Source organism: Vicia villosa, linkage group LG5, assembly GCF_029867415.1.
Source record: "Vicia villosa cultivar HV-30 ecotype Madison, WI linkage group LG5, Vvil1.0, whole genome shotgun sequence".
Lineage (NCBI taxonomy): Eukaryota > Viridiplantae > Streptophyta > Magnoliopsida > Fabales > Fabaceae > Vicia > Vicia villosa.
In genome coordinates this window covers 9,839,675-9,848,341 of record NC_081184.1, presented here as the reverse complement: position 1 = coordinate 9,848,341, position 8,667 = coordinate 9,839,675, and the positions used below count along the sequence as shown (strand labels likewise).

The window sequence follows — 8,667 nt, the reverse complement described above, 5'->3', positions numbered from 1 at the left end:
AGCCGATTTCCCGAGACTCGTGGAGAAAAATTAAAGAGGAGAAAGAAGGAGGATAAACAATTAAGAATGATCTTAAGGAAAAGAGGACGCCTTTCACCATGCCAGCCACATGCCCACGCCTTGTCGTAACAGGATTGTGAATGCAACAAAGGTTATTATCGAGCAAGGATTAGTTCAACAACGAAGTTCCCTCATAGATACACTCAAGGGGTATCTAGTCATAAGGGGGTTCATCTACGAACATAGCAAACTTACAAGGACGCTCTACGATAACTTGGGGGCAAGGATTAATCCAACTAGGGAAATACCCTGAACAAAAATGCGTGACTACGATGGAGGGAATACGACATATGTTAACTCCATACCAAGGGGCAAAAAGGCCGTAGGTTTTTTTATCAATCTACAAACTTTGAAGGCTGCAAATGGTGTGGTGCTATCCTTAAAAAAAAGGGCAAAAGAGGTTCAGTCAAAGGAAACTCATGAAGTTCCGATACGACGAAAACCCACCGCTTACAATTATTTCCGACAGGTTTGACGTGCCCAAGGAGAATTCGAGATTACCCTTTACTTCTACAAGTCTAGAAACTAAGGAGTAAAACAAAGTCAATGGATTCACGAAGGAGATTGCCCTTAGGATTAATAGGTTTATCTTTCAAGTTGTATTTCCTACGATCACAAAATGCTATTTAATGTAAAACGTTGTACCTTTTGAATAGTAATTCAATAAAATAATCATGCATGTTTTGAAATCAATTATTTCTCTTCGCTCTTGCATTACTACGACTTTCCATTTCAAATTATCACTCCCAATTATTAACAAACTTGAGGGAGAATGACGAATACAAATAACTAAGTCCAGCTAAATATATGTTTTCAAGGTAAGACCGAACCGACGATGTACAGACATTGTTTCAAATCCCAAACAATGGAGATATAAGGATGTTAATCCCTCGTTACCCCCTCGAGCCAGGAGTTGGAGTTTGTTTCTACTTTTCGAATAAACCTTGATTTTAACCAGGGGCAGGGTAGATTTCAATTAATTCTATGGCGTATTTTGGTTGGCAAGAGAATCAGTCATTATAAGCAAAGTTCAAGCATAAGGATCAAGCAAAGTTTCAAGCATATCTTTTTCCTCGCGTTCATCCAAGATTGAGGAAGCAATGGAGATAACATTCACAACATCTTCTTCCTCAATACATTATCCAAGATCAAGGACCTATCAAAGTCGAAGCTTGCAAATCCAAATCAACATGGCAGTCGCAACATTCAATATCCAAGGATCAATATTTCCAAAGGATTATTCAAAAAAAGAAAGCGCCCGCTAAGTCAGAACGAAAAAATTCCATAAAAGAAAGCAAAAACGACTTAGGCAAAATTTAGGGCATCCCGATGGATCAAATGCAAAGGAATTGGTTCATGCAAAAGTAAGGGATAAAACAAAACAAAGGCTAAACACAAAGGATAATCTTGTGACTGCTAAATCATCGAAGCTTCTCATAAATGCTTGGATCTTTACAACACGTTTTTCATCAATGCTTGGATCTTCGCAACATTCACATCAATGCTTGGATCTTCACCACTTTTTCATTAATTCTTGATCCCTACTAAGGCTGCTGCTCAACATCAGAACTAAAACAATTCTCTTACAAACAAAGCACGTTCATTGGATTAAGCGAATGTTTAGGACTTGGAGAACATCAAGGAGAAATGGGTGGGTTAAATAAATTTTGAGCCTTATATCCGTTGTTTCCTAAACCTTGAACCAAGCCAAGTTACAACATTCAAAAGTCCTAATTAAGGCAAGGTTAACTACGAAAGCATATTAAGCAGGATTTTGTTATACTGACTCCTAGGTTTGTTAAAACTATTTCTAACCACTGCGCTTCTTCAAGCATTCATTTCTAATCATCCACTCCTTCGATTTCAAAGCTTGCATTCGCATCACATTAGAGTTACTTCTCAAAGGGTACAACGCCATCCACGAATATACACTTAGCACAAAGGCGATCATTTCTGATAAAGACTCTTGAATGGGGAAACCACGTCCAGAGGGTTTTCCTAAAACAGGGGCATACAACCAAACATCCTATTAACTAGGGGCATTCTTCCTAAGGTCCAATCGACCTGGGTCACATCTCGAAGCAGTCTCAATCAGGGGCATGTCAAACATGGGATAAATTCAACCCCCTATATCTGGGAAGTCAGGGGCACACCCTTCAATCTAAACTTCAAAGCATATGACAAGGTTATTTCCTGGGGCACTTCCCTCATAAGCATCTTTTCCCACGAAAATATTGGGGCAATGGATATCAAATCCATAAGACGCACAACAAAAGGAAAAGGCGTCTTCACACTTTACAACCTCGAATCAATCTTTCTCCTAACTATGATCTTCAAAGTTCAAAAAACAAGTATTGGGAAATCGCGCTAGCATCCAACAACCTTACAACAATAGCAAACTATATACGCTTGGGTTATCAACAACCTATCATTAGGGCATTATGCAAATACATAAATCATGCATTACATACATTGGTTGATACATTACACCATGCCTTGTTAGGTAGTCTTCTTTAAGACGTTATTCTCTAAGAACCTTGTCATATAGTCTTCTTTAAGACGATCATAGTCATTTCCAAGAACCTTTTCTGGTAGTCTTCTTCAAGACATTTCTTTTTTCTAAGTACCTTGTCAGGTAGTCTTCTTCAAGACATTTCTTTTTTCTAAGTACCTTTTCAGGTAGTCTTCTTCAAGACATTCCTTTTCCAAGAACCTTTTCAGGTAGTCTTCTTCAAGACATTTCTTTTTCTAAGTACCTTTTCAGGTAGTCATTTTCGAAGCAATTTGGCATCCTTTTCAGGAATCTCTTCGGGTAGTCTTCTTTAAGACATTCTACGAACCCTCCTAAGTGGTCTTTTCTAAGACATCCGTTATCCTTTCCAAGAACCTTTATAGGTAGACCTTTAAGACATTTTTCCAGCCTTTTCAGGTAGTCACCCTTAAGGCACTCCTCTTTCTTTAAAACCTTTTTAAGGTAGTCTTCTTTAAGACAAATGTTCACATCCATTCCAGAAACCTTTTTTTAGGTAGTCTTATAGAAGACATTATTTCGTTCCACTCATTACATCAATCAACATAAGCATGAGCATAAGCATTATCCCATATATCAAAACATCCAATTCAAAACGCTGGTGCTAAGCTACATTGTCCACCTGCCTTCCAGTAACCTTACCGAGTGTTTACTTCCCAATCACCCGATCAATGTATCCTGGTAACCTTACCGGTGATAGAAACCTTGCTGTTCATTTCACTCATAAAATATATACATACGCATTAGCATATACAGATCATCTAGCACATTCACGTACTACAAAAAAACCCGGTGTTGTGATAGGTTTGTTTTCCGACCCTCGAGTCGTGAGTTTTCAACCCTCGTGTTGTGATAAGTGTGTTTTCCGACCCGCGAGTCGTAAAACATTTGACACGCTATTGTCTCCGACCCGCGAGTCGTAAAACATTTGACATACTATCTTTTCCAACCCTCGAGTCGTGAGTCTCCAAGCAAGTGAATCTTTTTCATACAGGCAAACAATCTTCTATGCAGGTAAATTTGTCCAAACCGGGGCAAGTGGATCCCATTGGTGCAGGTGAGCTTGCTAGAGCTATAGCAAGTGATCCTTTTGGGGATTAATCAAAACTACGATAGTAAGCAGGTATGACTAACTGCGACGACTTACTAGAATTATAGTAAGTGGGTCATACCATCTACAATAAGCTTACTCCAACTACGATAGCGAGTAGGTATGACTAACTGCGAAAACTTACCAGCACAGACAGTAAGTGGGTCATACCATCTACGATAAACTCACTCCAGCTACGATAGTAAGCAAGTATGGCTAACTGCGACGAATTACTAGCACAATGGTAAGTGGGTCACACCATCTGCGATAAGCTTACTCCAACTACGATAGTGAGTAGGTATGACTAACTGCGACAACTTACCAGCACAGACAGTAAGTGGGTCATACCATCTACGATAAACTCACTCCAGCTACGATAGTAAACAGGTATGGCTAACTGCGACGACTTACTAGCTATAGTAAGTGGGTCATACCATCTACGATAAACTCACTCCAGCTACGATAGTAAGCAAGTATGACTAACTGCGACAACTTACCAGCACAGACAGTAAGTGGGTCATACCATCTACGATAAACTCACTCCAGCTACGATAGTAAGCAGGTATGGCTAACTGCGACGACTTACTAGCACAATAGTAAGTGGGCCACACCATCTGCGATAAGCTTACTCCAACTACGATAGTGAGTGGGTATGACTAACTGCGACAACTTACCAGCACAGACAGTAAGTGGGTCATACCATCTACGATAAACTCACTCCAGCTACGATAGTAAACATGTATGGCTAACTGCGACGACTTACTAGAACTATAGTAAGTGGGCCCTACCATCTACGATAAGCTTACTCCGACTACGATAGTAAGTAGGTGTGACTGACCGCGACGACTTACCAGAGCTATGGTAAGTGGGCCACACCATCTACGATAAACTTACTGAAACTATGATAGTGAGTGGGTATACCAACTGCGACGACTTACTAGAATTATAGTAAGTGGGTTACCTACAAACTGCAAACCCTTGCTAGCACCATAGCGAGGTAACTATTTTCTACACAGCAAACAGCGAACCCTCGCTATTGCTAGCTGGGTTTATTCATCACGTTAGTCCCTTGGCAGTGATCTCCTTCAAATCTTCTCGCTAATTAATATCATCTCTGGCAGCAAATAGGGATTTATCTTCCCTAATTACAAAGTTTTTCAAAGGGTTCTTCAATTGGGTTTATCACGTTAGTCCCTCGGCAGTGATCTTCTTCAAAAGTTCATCAATGGCAAACAAGGTTCTATTTTTCTTTTCAAAGTTACTAACTTCAACTAACATAACTAACAATCATGCATCATTCAACTAATATACCTCATTCATACATATTGCATATACATACACCGCTCTCATTTATTTTGAAAGGCTTACTGCATCATACATCGCATGCATCATACCATTGCATAAAATCCAGGTTGCCTCTTTAGGCTATGCTACAATCAAAGCATCTGTTTCATTCCAGAAAGTACATGCTTCACACTCCAAAAGGAGAAGGGTATTTACCTTGGATGGCATCTTTAAAGCCCATCTCCCACATAACTTTTTCCCAACAAATGCAAATTTCGGGGCATTCTCAGTGTTCAATCATCTTCTACCTTTAGATCATGATAGGCAGACGTGCCTATCTGACTCTTCAGGTTTAAGAAGATTGAACAGGGGCAGTTGTCATACCCCAAAATTTTCCCTCCTCTATGCAACTTCAATGGCTCAAGGTTCAAAGGCTTATTCAGGTCACTCTCTCCTAATCAAAGATCTCCAAAACTAGGGTTTTCATTTTATCAAAGGATTGTGAATATTGAAGGCCTCGAATGGATCTCAAGGTGTCTCACATATATCAAGGTTCCTCCATGTCAGAAGTCAAGCTTCAATCCCAAGGATTTCCCATTCAAGTGCTCAGATGATCAATAATTGACCATGTTGACCTAAAAGTCAACTATAGTCAAAATACATTCAAACTTCAAGATTTTTGGTCAACATCAAGTATGTGAGGTTATAACCATCATTTGATCAAAGATTGATCGTGATCCATCAATAAAAAAACTCAGAAATGAACAAATTCAAAAGGTTCAAATTAGGGTTTTTATAGGAGAAAGTCAACTCAAATTTGACTGGTCATAACTTCCACATGGAGTATCAGAAATTTCTCACTCAAAGCCTATTCTGAAAGAAATTGGATTCTCTACAATTTTGTCTCTCACAAGCCACGTCCAGAAACGCTTCATTTAGGAGATAGGTGTTGCACCCCAAAATTTGCCCGTATAATTTTATTTCCATTTGGCTTATGGTTTCTCGTTCACTTGCATTTGCATTAGGTCATCTAACATAACTCATGCATTCATTAACCGATAACTTGGCCCAAGGTAAATTATTCCCTCAAAGATGGTATCCGGCGCTTAATCAAGGTCAGGGTTGGTTAGGTCTTTTGGGAACAATGCATTTATGTGGACTTCTTGAAGTACGACGTATTCGTTGTTTGTCATACAAGTTTTAATATGGATTTGGAATGCAAGTTTAAAGTTGGTTTAAATTCAAAATTTGTTCAAAAGGATAGAAATCCCGATGATACAAGGCTTAGAACATTCATGAGATTCATTGGTTTACAAGCTATAAGTACAAAAAATCAACATATTTACGAGGATGTTCACCTCTCATTACCATTGGTCAAAATTCCATTCATTTCGAATACAACAAATTATACCAAAAAAAAATAAAATACAAGAGTTGACTAAAGTCAACAGTTGACTTTCGGTCAACTGTTGACCATTGACTTTGACCAGAACCGAAGACCATTAACCTTCTACAATTGACCTCCTAAAACTTGTTGCTTTTTTTAATTGACCCATTTCCTTTTAATCTTCATTTTGCTCCATGTCCAACAAAGCTTCTAAGAGTTTCCAAGCATGACCTGATTCCCTTCGTGGCCTCAATCAGCCTGCATAACTTTGGTCCATTTCTAAAACTTCACTTACATCAAGTCATGATAGCCCTGCAGAAAATACACCAAGGATGTGTTACACACAGGTTACAAAACAAATTGATCCACATGCCATACCCTGCATATACACACAACAGTCTTCTCTACCATAATTATTCAAATGAGCCTAACATGTATACTGCATAAAGACATTCAATACAAACTCCGAGTTTAAATTAGCCTTTTCCTAACAGTGGTATGACCAGCAGCCAATTTCATCATCAATACATAAATACAAGATTCAGTCAAGCAGTACCACAAGAAGAAATCAATTTTAGTTCAACAAGTGCATACAAAAAATCCAATATTTTACAAATCGTTCGCATCGTCACCCATTTAAAAGACTTCAAAGCTAAGGGTGAAGTTTCTGTATGATTGCCTCACCGAGCTAAGCTTGCGGCACCTTGTTGTTCGACCTGCTGTACATCCCTGGAACTTATGCTTCACAATCAATCTGAAACCGAGCCCGCTTCGAGTTTAAAGTCCCTAAACCAAGCCTATTAATCCACTGGCAGTCCTACATAACAAATAGCCAACAGAGAAAATAAGTTACGGCCGACACAAAAGGGCTAACTCAGTTTCAATCTCTAGCAGTCATAAACCAAACACTCATTATCCACATCCACCAATTAATAGCAGAATTATGTTTCCTTTAACAAACCTAACCAAGTTCAGTTTTAACAATTAACTACCTATTCATAACTCTAACAGCATTTACAACAGCCCTAACAAACTCCTAACTAACCGCCAACCGAATTCAAACACCTAACTGTCTCTAACAAACTCCTAACATCCTAACAGAATTACCAGCCAATGCCAGCTCGCATAACAGAATCATAACTGACTTCTAACCTTTAACCAATGGAAACAGAACTTGACAGAAAATCAGTTGGTAACTAACCTTCAACCTCTATAAATCAGAATCACCACACTTCAAAGGGCCTCCCGACCATTTTCTCTTCATTGATCCTTATCACTCTCCACAACCTTCTTCATCTTCTCAACCGTTCATCACCAAACCTCACCCTCACCATCACTATACGCTCATCTCCATTGTTGAGCAGAGATTCAACCTCTGAAACTCTGCTACAACAGAGCTAAGCCTTCACCTTCAATCCCTCAGCCTCGCGGCAACAACGGAAATCGAATCATGATGAAGAAAGAGTGAAACAAGAAGAGAAGAAGATAGCGCAAGCGAAAAGGAAAAGAGGTGCACCTGAATTGAAATTCTCCGACGCGTTTACTTCGCCAGCACACAGTCCTCGAAGAGTCGCCGGAACTGCTCCGGTAGGTAACTCCCTTTAAACTCTGTCTTCTCCGATTCTCTAGCTTGATTGATGCTGCTCATCACTCCACTTCGCACGTTCTCCCGTCAATTGCGAGATTTTCGCTCCGATTAGGGGGAGTTAGGGTTAGGTGTTCGGATCAGTCGATCTGGCCGTTTGCGTACCATTCAAGAGAAATTGATAAGGGGTTTGTGTTTAGGATCGGAAATGAGTAGGGATTTATGTTTACGGGGTGATGATTAGAGACGGTGATTCACGGCGGCGCTTATCGCCGGAAACCGCACGAAACGAGAGGGTGAGAGTTCTGAGAGAGGGAAGGGGGAACGACGCTCGTTCTAACCCTAAAGTCCTTTTATTGCTTTAATTAATTTCTTTTTATTATTCTTGTTAATCAAAGAGTAATTAAGTGTAATGTGGTATTAACTGAGTGTTAATGAAGAGTTTGCATCAATAATAAAAATCTGAAAAAACTCGTTGGATCATGATAATGATGCTGCAATAATCTCTTGGGCCATGCTTGCTTACCGCACCCCCTTTTTTGGCCCATTCACCACCATGTTTTGGCACCGCACAAAAATCTGAATAAACAATACCATAGGCCGAAATTGCTAGCACATTTAGGTTTCTAATTAGATTTTCTTAAATAAAATCACCATTTTTCCACTATCAATTTTAGACCTAAGTACTAATTTTAGACATAGAAAATAATCACTAAAAAATATTAGTTTAG

The 8,667-nt window shown here is 39.3% G+C and overlaps 1 long non-coding RNA gene across 2 annotated transcripts; it reads right to left on the bottom strand.

Moving 5' to 3' along the window:
• Positions 1-6,305: 6,305 nt before the first annotated feature.
• LOC131606244 (uncharacterized) lies at positions 6,306-8,281 on the bottom strand. 2 transcript variants are annotated; one of them, XR_009284774.1, is made up of 3 exons: positions 7,868-8,281; positions 7,036-7,168; positions 6,306-6,663 (listed from the first exon to the last, which is right to left on the bottom strand). It is a non-coding gene; the product is annotated as an uncharacterized LOC131606244 (long non-coding RNA). The 2 variants fall into 2 exon arrangements; XR_009284773.1 differs by lacking the exon at positions 7,868-8,281 and adding an exon at positions 7,553-7,754.
• Positions 8,282-8,667: the final 386 nt, after the last annotated feature.